Source organism: Canis lupus, chromosome X (genome assembly GCF_048164855.1).
Source record: "Canis lupus baileyi chromosome X, mCanLup2.hap1, whole genome shotgun sequence".
NCBI classification, from domain to species: Eukaryota; Metazoa; Chordata; class Mammalia; order Carnivora; family Canidae; genus Canis; species Canis lupus.
In genome coordinates, this window is record NC_132876.1 from 108,310,405 (window position 1) to 108,336,503 (window position 26,099).

The window sequence follows — 26,099 nt, forward strand, 5'->3', positions numbered from 1 at the left end:
TTGATCTTGCATTCATAAAAACTCAGCACTTCTACCTCATTTGTACTATACAAGCAGTCATTTAATTATGTACTGATTTTGAACTGTAATCTATGTGGAATCTTGTCTTTCTGAATAAATTACACATTCCTTGAGGAGAAGGATTACATTGTACATGGCATCTGGATCCTTTACATGTTCTATTTATAGTAAGTATTAAACAGATATTTGGTGGTGAAATGGAACCAAAGGAGCATGTGAGTTGTGTAAATGTCATGACACACCTGCTAGTAACAGCATCTCATGGTGGCTCTATAAGCAGGAGTAAGTACACATTATGCACTTTGTTCTTCTTGTTTGATGTATATGCTAGAAAATATTTAAATAATTACTCAGAGTGCTAAGGTAAGCCTTCACGCCATAGCACATTGCTTGTGCAATAGATAGTTTACAGTATTGGCCCTTTGGCTTCTAAAGCTTTTTCATTATTTGGTGAGGTAATTTACCTCAGTTAGTTGAAATGGTTTAAAAGTTTATTTCAGGGATGCCTGGGTGGCTCAGCAATTGAGCATCTTCTGCCTTTGGCTTGAGGTGTGATCCCGGGGTCCCGGGATCGAGTCTCATGTGGGGCTTTTTGTGGGGAGCCTGCTTCTCCCTCTGCCTATGTCTCTGCCTCTTTCTCTCTCTGTTTCTCTCATGAATAAATAAGCAAAATCTTAAAAAAATAAAAGTTTATTTCATTTTTTAAAGCAAGGAATGGTGAAAGGCTCAGATTTCCTTGTAATGACTATTAAACATAGTTTGAATCTTCCCATGCAGAAGGGGGCTGAGACTTGGGGTCTGCCAATTTCTATGTAAATCCTGAAGCTCCTAGTGGATAACAGTAGGCTCTGTTTAACTGTAGAGATAAACCAAAAAGTCTTTAGGTAGAGTGTATATGTAAAGCCAAAAGCCCAACCCTAATGATTCCAGAATGGAGTATAGAAAAAATAGAATTCCAATAATACAAACAACAAAGACAAAAACTGAGTTCTAGATTCAATAGCTATTAATCTTAAATTTGAGAACAGGAACCACCTGATCTTACAGAGGTAAAAACAGCTAAAATGACAGTAGTTGCTTTTATTGTACTGTACTGCCAGGTACTATGCTTTGCTTTTTAAGTAAAATATCTGTAATCCACAACAATCCTAAAGAAGTATTATAATCTCCATTGTATGGTTCTAAAAACACAGTCAAAAGGATGCTATGTAAACTGTTTAAGATTGCAACGCTATTAATGAGAGAGACCTGGGATAGAAACCCACATCCATATGAAGCAAAATATAACATCTTAGCTACATATGTTGCTCTGCCCCTGGCAAATACTTTCTTCCTTATTAGGTCATCAGAACAGAGAGAAATAGTCCAAGCAAAGACCATCCCCATTTTCCTGGTGGGAAAACTCATCCCACAGACATAATTTGGATTATCCAAGACTGTGATTAAAATATAGACAAGTGAAGTTTTGCTCTTTTACACAAAATTCCATAAAGCAACCATGGTTTCTTTATTTGAGACTTAAAGACAATGAAATCAGAAGTATTTTTTCCAATGAAGGATAAAAATAAACAGGCCTGGAGGGACTGTTAGGGGGGAAAGTCAGTATGGATTTAGCATCAGCTTAGAAAGACTAGTGACTTGGTTGCTAATTCTGTCCATTAGCCCAGTATTTAGATTGTGTTTTTTCTAAAGATAAGAACCATTTATTTCTCATCAGACACTGGATTTACAAAACTAAACAAAATAAAACAAATACCCCTTCCCCAAAACTGGATCAAAAGAGGTATTGGGCTAGAATATTAAAATATGACACATTGCAAACATGGGACAACCATTCCCAATCACTGTGTAAAGTATCCCCAGTTCCCAGTTATATAAGAGAGTTTTAGAGAAGGCCTGTACTCTTATTACCTGCTTTTTTTCCAATCCACAGTAATTTCAGTTGTATCCTCCTCTATCTAATTCTTTGATGGCTGGTGACACCCTTTCCTCTTAGATTGGAAGCTTTTGGACCTAAAGTATAGGTCTTTGTCAATTGCTGTCCAATTGTTTTACAGTTATTTGAGAGTCATGCAGCTCATTTAATTTTTAAATGTCCTGAAATATCAGGTATGCAATTTGTGGTAGAAATGTAACAATAGACCTTTTTTTTTTTTTAAAAAAAAAAGGGGGGGATTTCAACAGGATGAAACTAGAGGGATAAATCTGACTCTCTAAGTCATTAAGAATATAGAGCATGCTGGTTACAAAAAAGTTTCTAACAAGGAGAATTATGTAGCAAAGAAGGAAAAAAAATACAGGTACTTAGTTATCATGACTACTTGCTTCAGAAGAAAATACAAGTTATAGATTTTGATGAAAAATGTATTATTTTATTTTAGATCAATAAATCATGATCTTGTTAAGTTCTGTTTTAAGAAAAGATTTTCCCCAAGGGGATCCCTGGGTGGCTCAGTGGTTTAGCACCTGCCTTCCGCCCAGGGCATGATCCGGGAGTCCTGGGATCGAGTCCCATGTCAGGCTCCCTGCATGGATCCTTCTTCTCCTTCTGCCTGTGTCTCTGCCTCTCTCTCTGTCTCTATGTCTCTCATGAATAAATAAATAAAATCTTTAAAAAAGAAAGATTTTCCCCTATTGAAGAAACCCTATTGAACAAACCAAAGGTTTGGTTTGTGGTTTACTGGAAAAACTCCTCCAGGCCATTTGTTGACAATAAGCATATAAAATTTACTAGTATTCAAACAAGGCAAAGCCCTGATTTTATTTTTTTAAATTACTGGTGATGGGGACATATTTATGTGTATGGAGGGAAGATGTCATATTTACTAGAAGGAAAATGTAATCTTTTTTTTTTTTTTAAATAGATGGCAGGCTGTTGTTTTTTTTTTATTTATGATAGAGAGAGAGAGAGAGAGGCAGAGACACAGGCAGAGGGAGAAGCAGGCTCCATGCACCGGGAGCCCGATGTGGGATTCGATCCCGGGTCTCCAGGATCGCGCCCTGGGCCAAAGACAGGCGCCAAACCGCTGCGCCACCCAGGGATCCCGGAAAATTTAATCTTAAGGCAGAACAAGAAACAAACTGAAACCTTTGCTGTATACGTAAATCATGTTTGGCTCAGGGCAGCTGACAATTTGTAAGGTTAACCTATAAATATTTTCATTCTTAGAATCTCTTCAAACTTTGGATGGTTTTATATAACCATCCAAAGCCAGTATTTTTTCTTCTTGTGCTTTTCTACATTCATTCATTAACGATGATTACAAATAAAACAAGAAAGAAAAGTAAATGGGTATTGGTGAATACATTTATTTTTACAGTGTAAAGACATCTTAAATCAAAGTCTAAAGGAAGGAAATTAATTTGTCTAAGTAGCGTATGGATAGTCTCATCACTCTATATCTCTTTGTTCTTCAGCAAGATAATCATATTTAGAGAGCTGTGGTTACATCCTTTAAATAAGGCCAGTTATAAATATCAAGCAAACCCCCTTTCCCTCTTCAGTTGCTTTATTCACCATTACAAATTTCATAGAAGGACAGCTTGTGGTTAAAATGCATGTGAGACTGTTACTGTAATCCATGAGAACATAAAGGTCTAGCTTTATGAGTTATAGACCTCTTTGATGTCATTTGACTAAGAAATTGCATCCTGTTAGCTATATTTCTTCAGCCTTTTAAGGTAGCTCATTAAGTGGAAAATGCTTCTTAGGGCTCTAGTTAAAATCCCAACTATCAAGATTCTCACCCCCAAAGACCTTGAGCCAGTTCCTGCTCATGTACTGGGAACATGAGCTTCACAGAGTGAGGGTTCTTTTCTGAAGATGGGACATCAAGTGCTCCTGGAAGAATAAGGAATTCTTCACTGAGAAAATTATCTGTGTTGACAAGCTTTGTAGATTTGTTCAGTGACAACTTAGGTAAGCTGAAATTACATCTCTCCAGAATTTCCTTCCCTGCATAGTTCTGAGTTATGGTCAACCACAAGAGACATTTTATATCAGATTAAGAAAATACAAATGAAGGAGAGCCATCTTCTTATCCTGAAAGATCAGGATAGTGCACAAGGTGCTACTGCAGCTCACAAAGATTCTCTCTTCCTCCTGCCTCACTCTTTTGGAGTGAGGTAGCAGCTGAGTTCACAGATCCTTTATCTTGTGTCTCCTACAGCTTTTCCAACTCCTGGGACAGTTGAATACTTAGCTTTGAGATGAAGGATGCCAATTTATGTAGGCAACCCCCATCATCATAGATGAAGGCTTAAAGGTCATGGTGAGAGACCAACATAGTTCCAGCTCAACTTTGCAAGTTCTAATTTATCTTTGTTTTCCCTACTTCATGTTTGCCTTCCCTTCTTGCCTTGAGGGTTTGGACTCCAGCATCAACTCAAAAGCAACAGTTTCACATGGACTGTTTGCAGCTTCCACAATTGGATATAGTAAAATTCCTGTAATAAATCCCTTAATATTGCTATCTATAGATATAGATATTAATACATATATGTAGCTGAAATAGAGATAATAATAGGGAAAGAGTGATGAAGATGAAGAAAGGGATAGATATCTCCCACTGATTCTGCTTTTCAGATGAAACCCTGAGTGTTACTAAGCCTGGACTCTGTAAGAACTTGGAGGAGCACCTCAAGGGGAAGGAACTTAAATGATAGTACTAAGGGAAGCAACTTAGACCTGAGTGTTAATTCTTTTGCCACTATCTCAAGGTCTGGCTCCATTGCTGACCCCTGCCATTTGTTCAAACTATAGACTGTCTTATTTTTTGACCCTGCCCTTACCCCTGCATTTGATGACATCTCAGCTTTCTCTATTGACTATTATTGCCTTGACTCCTATTTGTGGCCATTTTCCTCGACCTTCTTCCTGGATCTTCCCTCTGTGTGTGACTGCATCTATCACTGAAGTCTTTCTGCAACCCTGGAGCCCATGATAATGCATTTGTGGCCACATCTCCTACCCCCACTATCCCCTCATCATAATCTGCCACCATCTCTGGAAAGCAATACTTTAACCCTCTAATATGCTGACTTCTGTGCTAAGAAAAATATCATCACACAGAAAGCTTGAGGTGGAAGGTGATAGAGTGAGTAGTGAAGGATTCAGAGTCATGGTAAACAAAGAAAGGCAAGCCTAAGTAGGAGATCACACTGGTAGCCACTGGTTAGTAAGGAATATCAAGAAAGATAGCATGCCAGGTCGCGTGGGTGGCTCAGAGGTTCAGCATCTGCCTTTGGCTCAGGGCGTGATCCCAGAGTCCCAGGATCGAGTCCCAGGATCAATTCCCACATCAGGCTCCCTGCATGGAGCCTGCTTCTCCCTCTGCCTGTGTCTCTGCCTCTCTCTCTCTGTGTCTCTCATGAATAAATAAATAAAATCTTTTTAAAAAACGAAAAGAAAGATAGCATGCCTTAAGATACTCTGGAGAGTTATGGATGAGGTTCTAAAGAAAGAGGACTTTAGAGCTACCCTATGACTCAGCAATTGCACTACTGGGGATTTACCCCAAAGATACAGATGCAGTGAAAAGCCGAGATACCTGCAGCAATGTCCACAATAGCCAAACTGTGGAAGGAGCCTCAGTGTCCATCGAAAGATGAATGGATAAAGAAGATGTGAGATATACACACACACACACAATGGCACAATGGAATATTACTCAGCCATTAGAAATGATGAATACCCATGCTTCGACATGAATTTGGAACTGGAGGGTATTATGCTGAGTGGAGTAAGTCAATCGGAAAAGGACAATCATCATATGGTTTCACTCATACAGGGAATATAAAAAGTAGTAAAAGGGGTCATAGGAGAAAGGAGAGAAAATGAGTGGGAAAAATCAGAGAGGATGACAAAACATGAGAAACTTCTAACTCTGGGAAATGAACAAGGGGTAGTGGAAGGGGAGGTAGGCGGGGGGATGGAGTGACTGGGTGACAGGCACTGAGGGAGCACTTGATGGGATGAGCACTGGGTGTTATACTATATGTTGGCAAATCAAACTCAAAAAAAAAAAAGTCTCCTTCAGGGATGCCTGGGTGGCTCAGTGGTTGAGCATCTGCCTTTGGCTCAGGGTGTGATCCCAGGGTCCTGGGATTGAGTCCCCCAGTGGGCTCCCTGTGTGGAGCCTGCTTCTCCCTCTGCCTGTGTCTCTGCCTTTCTCTCTCTCTCTCTCTCTCTCTCTCTCTCAGTGTCTCTCATGAATACATAAAATCTTTAAAAAAAATAAAGAGGACTTAAGGAGCTAAATACAAACCTCATATACTCCCTAAGTCTGAAGAGAAGTTGCCTTGGGGTGCTTGGCTGGCTCAGTTGGTAGAGCATGTGACTCTTGATCTCAGGGTCATGAGTTCGAGCCCCACATTTGGGGTAGAGTTTACTTTAAAAAAAAACTATTAAGAGAAGCTTCCTTGCAAACAGAGTAATTGATAGGGCTACTCTTAACAAGTGAGATAGTGTGCCATGTCTTAAATGTGACAGCACATTGCTCTGCCTAAGCATCCCTTTATAATGGGTAAGCTAGAACTGAGATTATTCTTTTGTTTGTAGTAATTTTTGACCTATAAAGTTTCAACCTGATGTTCAAAGAAATAGCCTTTTATTAAGCTTTCAGTTAAACACCAAGCTTCAAAAGAAAACAGTTAAATTTATAATAACATCAAAAAGAATAAAATAATTAGTAATAAATTTAACAAAAGAGACAAAACATATACTCTGAGAAGTACAAAATATTTAACAAAAGAGTACAAAACATCTACTCTGAGGACTACCAAATTAAAGATCTAAGTAAATGGAAAGACATTTCATGCTCATGAATTAGAAGACTCAATATTGTTAAGATGACAATACAGCCCAAATTGATCCACAGATTGAGTACAATCCCTATCAAAATCCCAGCCAACTTCTTTGCAGAATTTAAGAAACTCATTCTAAAATTCATGGGGAAATGAGAAGGACCCAAAATAGTCAAAACAATCTTGAAAAGGAAGAGCAAAGTTGGATAACTCACATTACCCAATTTCAAATTTAACCATACAGCAACAATAACCAACAAAGCATAGTACTGGCATAAGAATAGACTGATACATCAATGGAATAGAATTTAGAGTTAAGAAACGCTTACATTTACAGTAAAATGATTTTTTACAAGGGTGTCAAGACAACTCAGTAGGGAAAGCAATAGCCTTTTCAACAAATCATGCTGAGACAACTGGATATCTACATGCAAAATAATGAAGTTAGATCTCTGCTGTACATCATATATAAAAAAGTAACTCAAAATGGATCAAAGACTTAACTGTAAGAGCTGAAACTACAACATTCTTAGAAGAAAGCAGGTATTAATATTTGAGATCTTGGTTTAGGCAAGGTATAATATCAAAAACAAGCAACAAAGGAAAAACATAGATCAATTAGACATCATCAAAATTAAAATCATTTGTGCTTTAAAGGGCACCATTAAGAAAATGAAAAGGCAACCAGCAGGAAAGGAGAAAAATTTTGTAAATCATATATCTAATTAAAAAAACTTATTTAAGATATATTTAAAGAAAGCTCTTCCAACTTAATAATAAGAGACAAGTAACTCAATCTAAAAATGAGTGAATAATCTAAATAGATATTTTGCCAATGAAGATATACAAATGGCCAAAAGAACATGGAAAAATGCTCTATATTACTAACCATCATGGTGATACAAATTAAAACTACAATGAGATATCACTTCGAAGCAATTAAGATGGCAGAGGAGTAGGGGGGCCCTAAGCTTGCCTTGTCCCTCAAACACAGCTAGATAATTATCAAAATCATGCTGAACCACCCAAGAAATCAATCTGAGGACTAAGAGAACAAAACTGCAAGTCTACAAGTTGAAAAGTGACCACCTTCTGGAAGTACGATGTGTGGAGTTGTTTGGGGGAAGATAAGAACTATAGGTGCTTTGGAGGAGAGGGAGCTCTGCTTATGGAGACTACCACAAGGTATTATAAGTGGGGAAGTGCAAAATCTGAAGTCTTAGAAGTCTGCCACCACCAGGGTCATGCCTGGCTTAAAGGTGCTTCAGTGGGGAAGGAGGGCAGAGACCTGGGAGCAGACAGCATGATCAGAGGATTCCCTGGGTTGCAGGAAGAATGGGTGCTGCCCACATGCTGCACTGTTCCCAAGCATAGGAGCAGGGACTCTAGGTGAGGGCAGCAAGCCTGGATACCCGCTGTCTGCCTTGTCATAAACTCTGAACTGCTGTGTGATCATGGGACTGCTTTCCTGGCACAGGTGGTAAACAGCAAAAGTGCAGCTAGACCCTGCCCCCAGAGGATCAGCACAGATCTGCATTGCAGGGGTCCCTAAAATTTGGAGTTTTGAAACCCAGCCATGCATCTGAAATAAAACAGTTTGGACACAAGCAAGGTGAAGGCATGGATCTGACGAAGCCAGGGGCATAAGAGGGGTGATGGTTTGCTCTTTGGTGAGGGCTTCCTGAAGAGTAGAGGGCATGAACTCTCAACTCTGGGTTAGAAAGCAGGATGCCACCATTTTCACCCAGCCCATCATTTTGTAAGCCTTCAGGGTGCAAAACAGGGCCACCTAGTGGTGGCCAGAGCCGCTTACACCAAGCCCCGCCCATCTGCACATTGTAGGAACATCTCCCTTATCGCCAGTACTGAGAATCAGTGCCACAGGCCCCCTACCCCAGAAGACCAGTATAAATACCTTGCACACACCGAGTCTACTGATCATAGAGTGCTGCAGAGCTTCAGATATAGGAGAAATAAAATCCAGATTCCTTTTTATTTTTTATTTTTATTATTTTTAAATTACTTTTTTAAAAAATGTTAATTATTTTTTTTAATTTTTATTTACATATATTTTTCATATATTTTTATTTTTTATTTAAAAAAATTTTATCTAACTTTTTCTAACAGCAGAACAAAATACACCCAGGATCTAGTTTTTTGTTTTTTGTTTTTTTTCTGGATGAAATGACAAGATGGAGGAATTCGCCCCAAAAGAAAAAACAATAAGTAGAACTAAAGGCTGGGGATTTAATCAATACAGATATAAGTAAGATGTCTGAACTAGAATTTAAAATAACAATTACAAGGATACAAGCTGGACTTGAATAAAGCATAGAAGACACTAGAGAATCCTTTACTACAGAGATAAAAGAACTAAAATCCAGTCAGGCTGAAATTAAAAATTCTATAATTATGATGCAAACCCGAATATTGCCATAACATGAGGATGGATGAAGCAGAGGAAGAATCAGTGACAAAGAAGATAAAATTATGGAAAATGATGAAGCTGAAAAGAAGAGGGAAAGAAAAGACCACACAGGTAGACTTAAGGAACTTAGTGACTTATTAAGACATAGTAACATTCATATCATAGGAGTCACAGAAGATGAAGAGATAAAGGGGCAGAAATTTTATTTGAACCAATTATAGCTGAAAACTTCCTTAATCTGGAGAAGGACACAGACATCATAATAGAAGAAGCACAGAGAACTTCCATTAAATTCAACAAAAGCTGGTCATTTCCAAGGCATATCATAGTCAAATCCTCCAAATACAGAGACAATGAAAGACCCTGAAAGCAGCAAGAGGAAAAAAGTCCTTAACCTACAAAGGAAGACAGCAGGTTTGCAGTAGATCTGTCCACAGAAGCTTGACAGGCCTGGAGAGAATGGCAGGGTATATTCAATGTGCTAAGTGGGAAAAATATGCAGCCAAGAATACTTTATCCAGCAAAGCTGTCATTCAGAATAGGAGAGATAAAGAGTTTCCCAGACAAACAAAAACAAAAGGAGTTCATGACTATCTAACCAGCCCTGCAAGAAATATTAAGGGGGACTCTTTGAGTGGGGAAAAAAAGATCAAAAGCAACAAAGACTAGAAAGGAATAGAGAATACTACCAAACACCAACTCTACCGGTAACACAATGGCATTAAATTCATATCTTTCAACAATCACTCTGAATTTAAATGGACTAAATGCTCCAATCAAAAGACATAGAGTATCAGAATGGGTTAAAAAAAACCCAGGATCTATCTATTTACTACCCACAAAAGATTCATTTTAGACCTAAAGATACCTGGAGGCTGAAAGTGAAGGGATGGAGAACCATCTATCATGCTAATGAGTATCAGAAGAAAACAGGATCAGACATACTTAGATCAGACAAACTAGATTTCAAACCAAACACTGTAACAAGAGAAGAAGAAGGGAACTATATCATAATTACGGGATCTATCCCTTAAGAAAATCTAACAATTGTAAGTATTTATGCCCCTAACTTGGGAGCAGCCAAATATATAAATCAATTAATAACAAACTTGAGGAAACTCTTTGATAATAATACAATAATAGTAGGAGACTTTAACACCCCACTTACATAAATGGGCAAATCATCTAAGCAGAATATCAGTAAGGAAACAATGGCTTTGAAAGACATACTAGACCAGATGAACTTAATAGATATATTCAGAACATTTCATCCTAAAGCAGCAGAATACACATTCTTTTCAAGTGCACATGGGACATTCTCCAGAATATACTGGGTCACAAATCAGGCCTCAACAAATACAAAAAGACTGAGATCATACCATGCATGTTTTTAGACCAGCATACTATGAAACTTGAAGTCAACCACAAGAAATAACTTGGAGAGACCACAAATACCTGGAGCTTAAACAACATGCTACTAGCAAATGAATGAGTTAGCCAGGAAATCAAAGAAGATATAAAAAATACATGGAAGCAAATGAAAATGAAAATATGACAGTCCAAAACATTTGGGATACAGCAAAGGCAATTCTAAAAGGGAAGTATATTGTAAATCAGGCCTACTTCAAGAAACAAGAAAAGTCTCAAATATACAACCTAACCTTATACTTAAAGAAGCTAGAAAAGGATCAGCAAATAAAGTCTATAGCCAGCAAGATGGAAATAATAAAGATTAGAGCAGAAATAATATAGGAAAAAAACATTAGAACTGATCAAGGAAACTAAAAGCTGATTCTTTGAAAGAATTTATATAATTAATAAACCCCTAGCCAGACTTACCAAAAAGAAAAATGTCCCAAATAAATAAAATCATGAATGAAAGAGGAGGGATCACAACCAATAGCACAGAATACAACTGTAAGAGAATATTATGAAAAACAATATGCCAATAAATGGCAATCTGGAATAAATGGACAAATTCCTAGAAACGTACCAATTGCCAACACTCAAATAGTGAAATAGGAAGAAATAGAAAATTTGAACAGACCTAAAACCAGCAAAGAAACTGAATCACTAATCAAAAATCTTGCAACAAACAAAAGCCCAGGACCAGAGGGCTTCCCAGGGAAATTCTACCAGACATTTAAAGAAGAATTAATACCTATCCTTCTCAAACTGTTCCAAAAAATAGAAATGGAAGGAAAACTTTGAAACCCCTTCTATTCAGCCAGCATTATCTTGATTCCAAAACCAGGTAAAGACCCTACTAAGAAGGAGAATTATAGGCAAATATACATGATGAACATGGATGCAAAAATTCTCAACAAGATACTAGCAAATCAAATCCAACAGTACATTAAAAAAAATTATTCACCACAATCAAGTGAAATTTATTCCTGGGCTTCAGGGGTGGTTCAATATTTGCAAATCAATTAACACAGGACACCCCATTAATAAAAGAAAGAATAAGAACCATACAATCTTCTTGATAGATGCAGAAAAAGCATTTGACAAACTACAACATCCATTTTGATTAAAAAAAAAAACTCATCAAACACACCTCAACATAATAAAGGCCATCCATGAAAAATACACAGCTAAAATCATCCTCAATGGGGAAAAACTGAGAACTTTTACTCTATGGTCAGGAATGAGACAGGGATATCCAGTCTCACTATTGCTACTTAACAGTCCTGGACGTCAGCCTCAGCAAACAGACAACAAAAAGTAATAAAGGCATCCACATCAGCAAGGAAGAAGTCAAACTTTCACTCTTTGCTGACAACATGATAGTCTGTAGAAAATCCAAAGAACTCCACCAAAAAATTACTAGAATTAATACATGAATTCAGCAAAGTAACAGGATATAGAAGCAATGTACAGAAATCTGTTGAATTTCTATATACCAATAATGAAGCGCAGAAAGAGAAATCAATGAACTGATCCAATTTACAATTGTACCAAAATCATAAGATGCCTAGGAATGAACCTAACCAAAGAGGTAAAAGATCTGTACTCGGAAAGGTATAGAATATTTATGAAAAAAATTGAGGAGGACACAAAGAAATGGAAAACATTCCATGCTCATGAATTGGAAAAAAAAAATTGTTAAAATGTCTATACTACTGAAAGCAATCTACACATTCAATGCAATCCCTATCAAAATACCACTAGAGCCGCTCCTGGTGCTGCTTGTGTGCTCGTTGGGTGCAGACCTGGTACCTCTTTTGTGAAGCCGCAACTGAGGAGACTCCGGCACTTGCCATGGCTGATGAAAAGCCCAAGGAAGGAGTGAAGACTGAGAACAACGATCATATTAATTTGAAGATGGCAGGGCAGGATGGTTCTGTGGTGTAGTTTAAGATTAAGAGGCATACACCACTTAGTAAACTAATGAAAGCCTATTGTGAACGACAAGGTTTGTCAATGAGGCAGATCAGATTCCGATTTGATGGGCAGCCAATCAATGAAACAAACACACCTACACAGTTGGAAATGGAGGATGAAGATACAATTGATGTGTTCCAGCAGCAGACAGCAGGTGTCTACTAAAAAGGGAACCTGCTACTTTACTCCAGAACTCTGTTCCTCCAGACCAAGAAGACATTCTCAAATAGAAAGCCATAATTTGGTTCCACCACATCCTGACTACTACAGTATAGTTTTCTCTATTCTTTCATTTTCCCCTTCCCCATTCCTTTATTGTACATAAAGTAACTGTGTATGTGCACAAGCATATTGCATTTTTTAACTAAATGGCCAATGGTATGTTTTGATCGACATCAAATGGAGATGGGATGGGGAAAAATACTGCTTCTGTGAAAATACCCCCTCTCTCCATTAGTGGCATGCTCAGTCAGCTCTTATCTTTGTATTCCAGTAAGTTATTTTGTTCTCACTGTTTAACAAAAAAAGAACAAAAAAAAAAAAAAAAGAACAACATAAAAATCCTTGCATACCTTGTTCGATTGGAGAATTTTAATGTTTTTCATCTATCATTGTAAAACCAAGGACAATTTTATAACTTTTTTTTGTACGTAGCTATTACATGTAGGGCAATCTGTCTTTAAGTAGGGATAAATTACTCTAAAAGAGATGAATCCTAGATAGTTTTCCCTTCAAGTCAAGCATCTTGTTGTTTAAATAAACTTCTTGTTTGAAAAAAAATACTGCCAGAATTTTTCACAGAGCTAGAACCAACACTCCTAAAATTGGTATGGAACCACAAAAGAATGTGAATAGCCATAGCACTCCTGAAAAATAAAAGCAAAGCTGGAGGCATCATGATACAGGACTTCAAGCTATATTATGAAGCTGTAGTGATCAAAACAGTATGGTATTGGCACAAAAACAGACACATAGATCAATGGAACAGAGTAGAAAACCCATAATTGGACCCACAATCTTCATCAAAGCAGGAAAGAATACCCAATGGAAAAAAGTTTCTTCAATAAATGGTGTTGGGAAAACTGGACAGCAACATACAGAAGAATGAAACTAGATCATTTTCTTACCCCATACACAAAAATAAATTCAAAATGGATGAAATACCTAAATGTGAGACAGGAAACCATCAAAATCCTAGAGAAGAACACATGCAGCAACCTCTATGACCTTGGTCATAGCAACTTCTTAATAGACGTGTCATCAGAGGAAAGGGAAACAAAGCAAAAATGAACTGTTGGGACTTCATCAAAATAAAAATCTTCTGCACAGTGAAGGAAACAACAAAAGCAAAAGTAGCCTACAGGATGGAAGAAGATATTTGGAAATGCCCCATCTGATAAGGGTTAGTATCTAAAATCTATAAAGAACTTATCAAACTCAATACCCAAAAGACAATCCAGGAGAGAGATGGGCAGAAGACATGAATGAACATTTTCCCAAAGAAGACATCCAGAGGGATCCCTGGGTGGTGCAGCGGTTTGGCGCCTGCCTTTGGCCCAGGGCGCGATCCTGGAGACCCAGGATCGAATCCCACGTCGGGCTCCCGGTGCATGGAGCCTGCTTCTCCCTCTGCCTGTGTCTCTGCCTCTCTCTCTCTCTCACTGTGTGCCTATCATAAATAAATAAAAATTTAAAAAAAATTTAAAAAAAAGAAGACATCCAGATAGCTAACAGACACATGGAAAGATGCTCAACATCACTCATCATCAGGGAAATACAAATCAAAGCCACAATGAGATATCACCTCACACCTGTCAGAATGGCTAGTTAACAACACAGGAAACAATAGGTGTTGGTGAGGATGTGTAGAAAGGAAAACCCTCTTGCATTGTTTGTGGGAATGCAAACTGGTGCAGCCACTCTGGAAAACAGTATGAAGGTACCTCAAGAAGTTGAAAATACAACTACCCTATGATCCAGTAATTGCACTACCAGGTATTTACCCAAAGGATACAAAAATACTGATTCATAGGGGCACTTTCACCCCAATGTTTATAGCAGCACTATCCTCAATAACCAAATTATGGAAAGAACCTAAATGTCCACTGATTGATGAATGGATAAAGAAGAATTGGTATATATACACGATGGAATAGTACTCAACCATCAAAAAGAATGAAATCCTGCCATTTTCAAGGATGTGGATGGAGATAGAGTGTATTATGCTAAGTGAAATAAGTCAGTCAGAGAAAGACACATACCACATGATATTACTCATGTGGAATTTAAGAATCAAAACAAATGAACATCATGGGAGAGGGGGAAAAGAGAGAGGGAAACAAACCATAAGAGACTCTTAAAGATAGAGAACAAACTGAGGGTTGATGGAGGGAGGTCGATGGGAGATGCACCAGATGGGTGATGAGTATTCAGGAGGGCACTTGTTATGTTGAGCACTGGGTACTATATGTAAGTGATGAATCACTGAACCCTACTCGGGAAACCAATATTGCACTGTATGTTAACTAACTAGAATTTAAATAAAATTTTGAGAAAAAAAAGAGAGATCACTTCACACACACTAGATTGGCTTTAATCCAAAAGACAGCTAATAACAAGCATTGGCAAGGATTTGGAGAAATTGGAACTCTCATACACTGATAGTTGAAATGTAAAATGTTTCAGCCACTTTGGAAAGCAGTCTGGTAGTTCCTTAAATGGTTAAACTTAGAGTTACCATATGCCTTAGCAATTCTAGTCCTAGGTACATACTTAGGAGAAATGAAAACATATCCTACACAAAAACTTGGACTTAAATGTTCAAAGCAGTAATTATTCATAAAAGCCAGAATGTGGAAACAACTCAAATATCCCTCAACTGATGAATGGTTGAATAAAGTGTGGTCTATCTGCACAATTCAATATTATTAAGTAGTAACAAAAAATGAAGTACTTGTACATGTTACAACATGGATGAACCTTGAAACCACTTATACTAAGTGAAAGAAGCCAGTCACAAAAGACCACATCTTAGGTGATTCCATGTATATGAAATGTTAGTAATTGGCAAATCTATAAATACATAGAGTAGATTAGTGATTGCCTAGGGTTAGGAGATACGTGGAAACTGGTGGTGACAGCTAAGGGGCACAAGATTTTTTTTTGGACTGATGAAAATGTTCTAAAGTTGATTGTGGTGATGGATGCACAATTATGTGAATATACTAAATGCCATTTATCGTACATTTTCAATGGGCAGATTGTGTGGTATGTGAATTTTATCTCAATATGTCTTTTTTTAAAAAAAAATACACTAATAAAAAGTCTTGCTTAGAGAAAAAAATTCCTCTATCATGCGACACATCTGGATCATTGGGAGAGAAGAGGCCAAAAGATGGTAGAGAGAATGCTGGGGATGCCAGTGGGTAAATTACTTGTTCACAAGAACAGGTAATGAGAACGTTTGGCAGATTTACTCTCTAGGGAGTAAATTAATAGGTGGAATTAACCCAAGTTCAAAAAGGGCATTCTTAGCTAATTATGTTTATAAAAATCTGTCAGGTTTAGTAGCATGGTGGATATGTTTATAGAGTGGACTTACTATAACACTAATGAAGAAAACTTGTAAATTAAAACATTAAGTATTTTAAATGTTTTCTTTGAATTAATGCATATTAGCAAAAAAAAATCCCCCAGATATATCTGACTAGTTTATAACATGTATCCTTAATGTATGGAGTTATAGCTAATTCCATTAATTTTTTTCTGTGTATTGTTGTAACAGGATTAAAAATGCCTACTATCTGAAGCAGTTTTCTGTACTCTGTAGGTTCAAGAAGTGCTGTCTCTGGTGCTCAGACATGGGAAGTGGAAGGAAGGGTCTTATTATTTTAAAGATTTTATTTATTTATTCATGTATTCATGGAGACACACACACACACACACACACACACACACACACACACAGAGGGGGGGGGGCAGAGACACAAGCAGAGGAAGAAGCAGGCTCCATGCAGGGAGCCTGACGTGGGACTCAGTCCTGGGTCTCCAGGATCACCCCTGGGCTGAAGGTGGCGCTAAACCGCTAAGCCACCTGGGCTGGGAAGGGTCTTACTAAAATGCTAGTTAGGGGCTTTTGTATCAGGGTAAAAAATAATTCTGACCCAACTTGAAGAATCTGTCAATGCCAGTCTTGTTAAAGAGCTAATCATTCTCCTTAAACAATGCCATCCCCATAGAGGTGAGGTTACCATGCTAATTGTTCAAATCCTAATTCTTCTAGCCAGTTCTTTCTGATTAAGAGGTCTGTCTGCCACTATCCAATCCTCACCTCTGCAATGCTGACACCTCATGGGCTGGTTGCATGGTGAAAATTGGAGCTGGAAGGCATGGACAATATTTTTAGTGCACATGATCTCTTCAGATAAACTAGAAAAATATTTCATTAAATTGAGCCATTTATATTAATTGGTTCATGTATATAATTTTTTTCTTCATGGAACAAATTGCCAACAGTTATATTAATTATATTCCTATTTTACCAGTGAGTAAACTGAATTTTAGTGAGGTTAATAGGTTGCCCAAGAACCAGGGATCATTAAATAAGAAAGGTTAGTTCGAAAACTGCTTCTGTATCATACGATTACAAAGTTTATGTTCTTAACCATTATGTTTCTAAAGCATAGGCCATGGAGAAAGTGTCCTTCTTTTTTGACCAAAGCAGCTATCATTTACACCTGCTGACCTAGTGCATTGCTAAAAATTTCCCCTATTTTCTCTAATGGTAGCTATAAGAATACACCTTTCAAATCTTCAGCTGCAGGAAGTATAATCTATCAATGACTTTTTCTGTCATATGGCTCCAGCATCAGACAAAGGAGGAGAACATAGAAAACAACGGGAAAATTTGGGAGTCAGGATGGTGTAGAATACATCACTTCTGCCCACATTTCATTGGCCAGAATTCAATTACAAGGGATTCTGGGAAATGTAGTATAGTCATGTGACCAGGAAGTTCAAGAGAACATGGATTAGTGAACAAATAGCCAGTGTCTTGTACAATCTGTAATACTTTTGTTATGCTTTTTATGTCTGACAGCTTACTCAGGAACAATCACTAGAAAAAGACTCTATTATATGGTCACAGATACAGAATCCAGGAGGTGTAAATGTTCATTTACTCTGGATTATCTTTCACTATATACAGAATCTGCTTCAGATGGCATCTTAGAGACCTCCTCTTCTCTTTCTCTGTTCCCCAAATGTCTCTTTTTCCCATGGTCACTTTGATACTTCTACACCTCTATTCTTCCCTAGCATTCTAGTGCTACCCTGAAGAGGAAGCATATCTGCTTGAGGTTCTAAAAATTCTTCCTTGGTGCTACAAAAAGGGAAGAAGAGACCATTATTTGGACTGACATGAGGCAGCCCTAAATCCTTTGGATTCCTCAAAATATTGGAAATCTACAGTTCAAACTCAACTTTTTCTTGCTAATAATTGACCACCACTCAAGGTATAACTTCAATGTATTTTATATCCACAACATTGTTAAAAATTTCATACTCTTTGATCCAGCAATTCTATTTTAAGGAATTAATTTTAAGAACTAATCAGACAAGTTAAAAAAAAAGATGTAAAGATATTTTACTGCGTTATTGATAGTGAAGAACCAGATACAAACTAATATCTGAATGTCTTAAATTAGGAAATTGTCCCCAGAATTATAGAGTCACAATACAAAGTATGAATACCATGTAGCCATCAAAAATGATAACTCATACCCATATTTACCCGATAGAAAAATACTCCTAATAGAGAAATGAAAACTTATATTGCAAAATAGTAATTATAGCATGATTTTAATTGTTACATATATATTTTCTTGGAAAATATTAGAAAGATCACACCAAAATATTAAGTGATTGATTATCTTTAGGTCACGGAATTTTATATTGTTTCAATATTGCTTAATTGATTATCTGTATTTCTAAGAAGGTTCTCCACATTTAATAGTTGCATAATAACATAGTGAAGAAATAAAATATGGAATTAGAGAGAGGGAGATGAAGACAAGTCTCAGAAGATGGTCTGGTTTAGAAGCAGAGTGCTGACATTTACGGTGTGTATGAAAGTACTTGGTTCCCAATGTTCTCCACCCATTCTCTCACCAATCTCCTCCACTTTAGGAACTTAGAGGCAAATTCTCCTTTAATAATTTCACTTAAATAGAAATCCAACAACATAGTATAAAGATATGTTAAGTAACTTACCTAAAGCCACACAAATTAAATTTCTGAAATAGTGGTTCTTTTTTCCTTTTTAAAAGAAGATTTTATTTATTTATTCATGAGAGACAGAGAGAGAGAGACAGAGAGAGAGAGAGGCAGAGAGAGAAGCAGGCTCCATGCAGGGAGCCTGACATGGGACTCCATCCCGGGTCTCCAGGATCACACCCTGGGCTGAAGGCAGCGCTAAACTGCTGAGCCACCCAGGCTGCTGCTTCTTTTGTCCTTTGTAAAGTCAGTTCCTTTGATTTTAATGTGTTATGAATTTAAAAAATATTATAATATTTTTCCCTGTCACCAAAATTTTAAAAACCTGTGATGCTTAGGAAAATAGGGCTAGTAAGTCACTTTTGTAACTCAAGAGCAAAACTTAACAAAGACTACCGATTTCATAGACAGTAGGCTAATTAAATAGTGTGGTGGTTGTGAGAATGCCTCTTGGATCTTCTACTCTGGGGAGTTCAGTTGACTGGCAGCTCTAGCTGCTGCACTATGAAATCTGTCTGCATTCTGCTCCAAAACCACACTTCCGGTCAATGACAGCTTTTGGCAGGGCTGCTCCCAGCTAATGACTGAGTATAGCAAGGGTACAAAAGCAAGTACATTCATGGAAGATGCTGGACTCCTCTGATGGATGACTTAGGCACAAGGACCCCTTTACAGTATTGGAAGACTCTCTGAGAACTGCAATGCAGACTAAGATGCTTCCAACCAAACTTTCTTTCTTCCCTCTGTCCGTTAGATTGCAATGCACACCTGCATTGCAATCTAATGGCTCTTCCAGGCTCTCCCCTCTCCGTTTTCTCATAGGCATGTCTCCTAACACATTTCTTGAACATGTAGTCCTTTCAACATTTTTTTTCTCAAAAGACCCAAGCTAATGCAAATAGTTCATAATGTGTTCAAGAGATTAAAGGTTAAGTGATATGTATAAACACACTTGCCAGGACACTGGGTACCTCAGCGGTTGAGAACCTCCCTTCAGCACAGGGTGTGATCCTGGAGTCCTGGGATCAAGTCCCACATCAGGCTCCCTGCATGGAGCCTGCTTCTCCCTCTGCCTATGTCTCTGCCTCTCTCTCTCATGAATAAATAAATAAAATCTTAAAAAATAAATAAACACACTTGCCACAATTCAGGTACAGACCTGGAGCCTGAAGAAAGCATTTTCCCTTGTGGCTGTCATTTAGGGGTTCCATTGAAACCTAAACAAAATTCTATTAAGATTTATTTCACTTTTGAGATGCCCAGGTGGCTCAGCAGTTGAGCGTCTGCCTTTGGCTCAGGGCGTGATTTCAGAGTACCAGGATTGAGTCCCACATCGGGCTCCCTGCATGGAGCCTGCTTCTCCCTCTGCCTGTGTCTCTGCCTCTCTCTCTCTCTGTCTCACATGAATAAATAAATAAAATCTTTCAAAAAAAGATTTATTTCACTTTTAATGGAGTTCCTGAAGAAGTCTGCTAATAGCACAATGATCAGAACTACTAATTACTCAGGCAGAGTCAGAACTTGGAACCTACTGTTAACTATCATCGAACATCATTGATTTTTAAAATTTATCTGTGTCTATCTTTGAATATTTGCTGCTTATATTATTGTCCCTTAAATTCTCTATGATTCTGTTTTCTTAATTTTTGGATCATTTACTATAATGGGTATCTCTTTGTGTTTAAGAGTAGTGGCTCTGGACCCATGTTGTAGTGTTTGAACCTGGCCCCAGGACTTACTGTGTGACCTTAGACAAGTTACTTACATCTTTGCTTCAGTTTCTTTACCTACAAAACGATTTTAATAATACCTATCTCCTAGGGTTATTATGAGGAGAATAGCACTTGGTCCATAGTACATTTTCATAAATATTGGCTATTGTGATCAGCATTAATTTATTGATCACCTCCTATGTGCCAGACAATGCCCTAGGTGCTCTGCGGGAAAACTGTGAATGGAAAACAGTGTGATTGAGGGACTTCTAGAACAATAGAAAAGTCTGGACATAAATAGATGCACAACTGTGGGATAAGGTCTGTATCAAAGGAAAATGGAAGGTTCTATAAAAAAATAGCATAAAATGGGTTTAGGGGAGGCTCCCCAAAATACATTAGTTACTCGTGACCTGAGTCATGAAGGTTATAGAACTTGTCTAGTCAAATCAGGGCTTTTACACAGAAGACAGCTTAAATGGAGGTATATAGATGTAGAACTGCATGGGACATTCGTGGCAGATACAAGAGATTTGATCTAGTCCAACTGAAGAGTGGGAGGAGAAGCACTCAGGGGCATATCTTCAGAGTTTGGCCTTGACTTTCATGCAATGGATTGTATAAGCCATTTAATTCTTAAACTTCAGAACCAAGCCAACTTACTCAACATTTCCCTACTCTATCAAAAAAACCCATAACATTTATTGAATATCTTGTCCATCTGGCTGTACTAGTACTAGTACACAGGGGCATAATGCCTTCAAATTCTCCTTTCTTACCTCCTTATGCATTGATTGAATTTTATTTTTTTTCTTTTATTCCCTCAGATTCCAATTTTTCACTTCTACTAGATTGGAAAATATACTCTATTTCTATTCTTTTGTGATTACCCTAGAATTTTTCATAAGCTTATTTATCAAGTCTAAAGTAAATCAATAATGTTATCTTTCCAAATAATTCAAGTACCTTAAAATTAATCACTCCCTACTCACAACTTCTATACATTTATTGACCATACAACCACATAATTCTATTTTGAATTTTAACCCTGAAAATTATATACTATTGATATCAATACATGCTTAATTTTATCTATGTGTTGACCATTTCACATGCTTAGCATTCTTTCTTTCATCTCATACAGTCCTTCTGTGTTCATTTTCTTTTCCCTGAAAGTAAAAGTTCCTTTAATGATGGCATTGGTGATTAGACCATTAAACCATAGTACTAGTAATAATAATGATGATGATGATGATGATGATAATGATAAAAGTAGTTACACATTTTTGCATGTCTACCATGTGTCAGGCACTGTGCTGAGGGCTTTAAATGGATGATCTCTTTTAATCCGTGCCAAAAACCTGTCAGATTCCATTATTATCTCTATGTTACAGATAGGAAAGCTGAATCTTAGATTAAGAAACATGATTAAGGGCACACAAGTCGACTGCAAAATTTTTTGTGTAATCCACTGCCTATGTTTCTAACCATTCTTCTTTCATCCATACAATTGTGGACGTGTTTCAAAATATCTTCTACACCAGGTAGTGTCTTACTTGTCACTAGACTTATAGATTCTATTTGTGAATAGGATGTTTAGCACCAATTGAAGCCTTGTGAATAGATAATGCATTCTCATTTAATTTCCTGAGAGATTTTTCACATATAAAACTGTCATCACAATTCAGAGTCCTTCACTGTGGCTATGCATCAATAAGTACATAAATTGTAGGCAAACTACATTACAATGCTACATCATCAGTTATGTTGCAACAGATCTGACTTCAAGCTATCTTAACCTAAGCAAAAGGAAGCCATTCTCAAGTATGTGATCTACCATCAAAAACAGTGTTCTCCATTATTCAAAGTATTCATGCATGTTGAAATTTTCCTCCTCTAGGGCCTCTTGAAGTCACTTTCTTGGGCACCAGTGTCCCCAAATCATAGTAACAGTTGTTTGTTCAAAATAACTAAGAGCAAGAAGGATTATTCTGTGATGCCTCATTTTGTGGTGCTAAATTTCACAGTAAACCATCTGTACATTATTCAAATAGATTTGCTTTAAATATGTGATATCTATATAATATCTATATTATATATACATGTATATACATGTATATGTATGGATATATATCCACATTTATATATCCATAATTTGACTATTGTAAGTAATGCTGCAATAAATATAGGGGTGCACACTATATGTTGGCAAATCGAACTCCAATAAAAAATATACAAAAAAATAATCTCAAGTCTTCTTACAAAATATGCTTTGTATGATATTTTCCCCTAAACTTCATACTAGAAAATAAATATATGGGAATTATAAAATATATAGGAACACACATACCTATTCAAATTAGTGTTTTCATATTCTTTGGGTAAATATCCAGTAAGAGAATTAGAGTAGTTCTATTTTTAATTTTTTCAGTAACCTCCATACTGTTTTCCAGAGTGGCTGCACCAGTCTGCATTCCTACCAGTAATGCACAAGGGTTCCTTTACTTCACATATTTACCAACACTTATTTCTTGTGTTTTGACAAGCATGATGTGATATCTCATTGTGGTTTTTATATGCATTTCCCTGATAATTAGTGATTTTGAGCTGCTTTTCATGTGTCTGTTGGCTGCATATATATCTTTTTTGGATAAAATTCTGTGCATGTCTTCTGCCCATTTTTTAATTGTACTATTTGGTTTTTTGGAGCTGAGTTGTACAAGTTCTTTATACATATTGGGTACCAACTATTTATTGGATATGTCATTTGCAAATATCTTCCCCCATTCAGTAGGTTTGTTTTTAATTTTGCTGATGGTTTCCTTTGCTGTGCAAAAGCTTTTTTTTTTTTTAAGATTTTATTTATTCATGAAAGACACAGAGAAAGAGAGAGGCAAAGACATAGGCAGAAGGAGAAGCAGGCTTCCTACAGGGAGTTTGATACGGGACTCGATCCCAGGACCCCAGGGTCATGACCTGAGCCAAAGCCAGATGCTCAACCACTGAGCCACCCAGGTGCCCCTGTGCAAAAGCTTTTTGTTTTATTATAGTCCCAACAGTTTATTTTTGCTTTTGTTTCCCTTGCCTCAAGCACATATCTAGAAAAATGTTGCCAAGGCCTATGTAGACAGAAAAACACTGCCTTTGCTCTCTTCTAGGACTTTTATGGTTTCAGGTCTCACATTTAGGTCTCCAGTTTCATTCATTCACATGTGGCTGTCCAATTTTCACAGCATACTTTGTTGAAGAGACTGTCTTTTTCCCACTGCATATTCTTAACTCTTTTGTCAAATATTAAGTGACAATATAATTTTTGGTTTATTTATGGGCTGTCTGTTCTGTTTTATTGATATATATATATCTATTTTTGTGCTGGTACCATACTATTTTGATTACTACAGCTTTGTGGTATATGTTGAAATCTGGGATTGTGATACCTCCAATTTGTTTTTCTTTTTCAAGATGCTTTGATTACTCAGGGTCTTTGTAGTTCCTTACAAATTATAGGATTGTTTGTTCTAGTTCTGTAAAAAATGCTGTTGGTCTTTTGATAGGGATTGCATTAAATCTGTAGATTGCTTTGGGTAGCATAGACATTTTACCAGTATTTATTCTTCCAATCCATAAGTATGGAATATCTTTCCTTTTCTTTGTGTCATCTTCAATTTCTTTCATCAGTGTTTTATAGTTTTCAGAGTATTTTAGTTTTCAGAGTATAGTTTTTCACCTCTTTGGTTAAGTTTATACCGAACTATTTTATTTTGGTGCAATTATAAATGGGATTTTTTTCTTAATTTCTCTTTCTGCTGCTTCATTATTAGTGTGTAGAAATGAAAAAGTTTCTGCACATTGATTTTTTTTATCCTGTGATTTTACTGAATTCATTTATTAGTTCCAGTAGCTTTTTTGGTAAAGTCTTTAGGGTTTTCTATATAGTGTCATGTCATCTGCAAATAGTGACAGTTTTACTTCTTTCTTACAATTTGGATGCCTTTTATTTCTTTTTGTAGTCTGATTGCTGTGGCTATAGCTTCAGGTACAATATTGAATAAAAGCAGTGAGAGTGGACATCCTTGCCTTGTTCCTGACCTCAGGGGAAAAGGTTTCAGTTTTTTTTTTTCTATTGAGGATGATGTTAGTTGTAGGTCATATAAAGACTCTATCATGTTGAGGTATAGTCCCTCTGAACCTACTTTGTTGACGGTTTTTATCATGGGTGGATGCTGGACTTTGTCAAATGCTTTTTCAGCTTCTATTGAAATGATTGTATGGTTTTTATTCTTTCTCTTATTGATGTGATGAAGCACATTGATTGATTTGTGAATATTGAACCACTCTAGCATCCCAGAGATAAATTCCACTTGATCATGGTGATTGATTCTTTTAAATGTATTGTTGAATTCAATTTGCTAGTATTTTGTTGAGGATTTTACATCTATGTTCACCAGGGATATTGGCCTATAGTTCTCTTTTTTAGTGGTGTCTTTATCTTGTTTTGGTATCATGGTACTTCTGGCCTCACGGAATGAATTTGGAAATTTTTCTTCCTCTTCTATTTTTTGGAATAGTTTGAGAAGAATAGGTATGAACTCTTCTTTAAATGTTTGACAGAATTCACCTGTGAAGCCATCTGGTTCTGGACTTTTGTTTGTTGGGAGTTTTCTGATGACTGGTTCAACTTCATTGCTGGTAATTGGTCTATTAAAATTTTCTATTTCTTCCTGATTCACTTTTGGAAAATCATATATTTCTATAATTTATCTATTTCTTTGAGGTTGTCCAGTTTATTGGCATATAATTATTCAAAATATTCTCTTATGATCCTTTGTTTTTCTGGTGTCAGTTTTAATTTCTTCTCTTTCCTTTGTGATTTTGTTTATTTGAGCCCTCTCCCTTTTTTCTTTTCTTTTTTTATCAGTCTGGTTGAAGGTTTATCAATTATGTTGTCTTTTTCAAAGAACCAGTTTCTGGGTTTTTTTTTCAGTTCCTGGTTTTATTGATCTATTCTACTGTTGTATTTTCTAGTTTCTATTTCATTTATTTCTGGTCTAATCATTATTATTTCCTTACTTCTGCAGGTTTTGGGTTTTGCTTATTCTTCTTCTAGCTCCAATAGGTATAAGATTAGATTGTTTATTTGAGATTTTTCTTGCTTCTTGAGGTAGGCCTGTATTGCCATAAATTTCCCTCTTAGAACAGCTTATGATGGGTTCTCCAAATTTTGGGGTATTGTGTTTTCATTTTCACTTTTCTCCATGTATTTTTTTATTTCCTCCTTGATTTCTTGGTTCACCCATTTATCATTTAGTAGCATGTTATTTAACCTCCATGTATTTGTGTTCTTTTCAGACTTTTTGTTGTAGTTGATTTCTAGGTTCATAGCATTGTAGTCAGATAAGGTGCATGGTATGACTTCAGTCTTTTTGAATTTTTTGAGACTTGTTTTGTGACCTCTTTTTTTGTAAAGATTTTAT

General features: G+C 36.8%; 1 long non-coding RNA gene and 1 pseudogene across 2 annotated transcripts in view; both read left to right on the top strand.

Moving 5' to 3' along the window:
• LOC140628649 (uncharacterized) overlaps positions 1-26,099 on the top strand; it is a 207,710-nt gene that overhangs the window by 126,542 nt on the left and 55,069 nt on the right. The gene's annotated exons all lie outside the window — the stretch shown is intronic.
• Positions 12,435-12,986, top strand: LOC140628643 (small ubiquitin-related modifier 2 pseudogene; annotated as a pseudogene).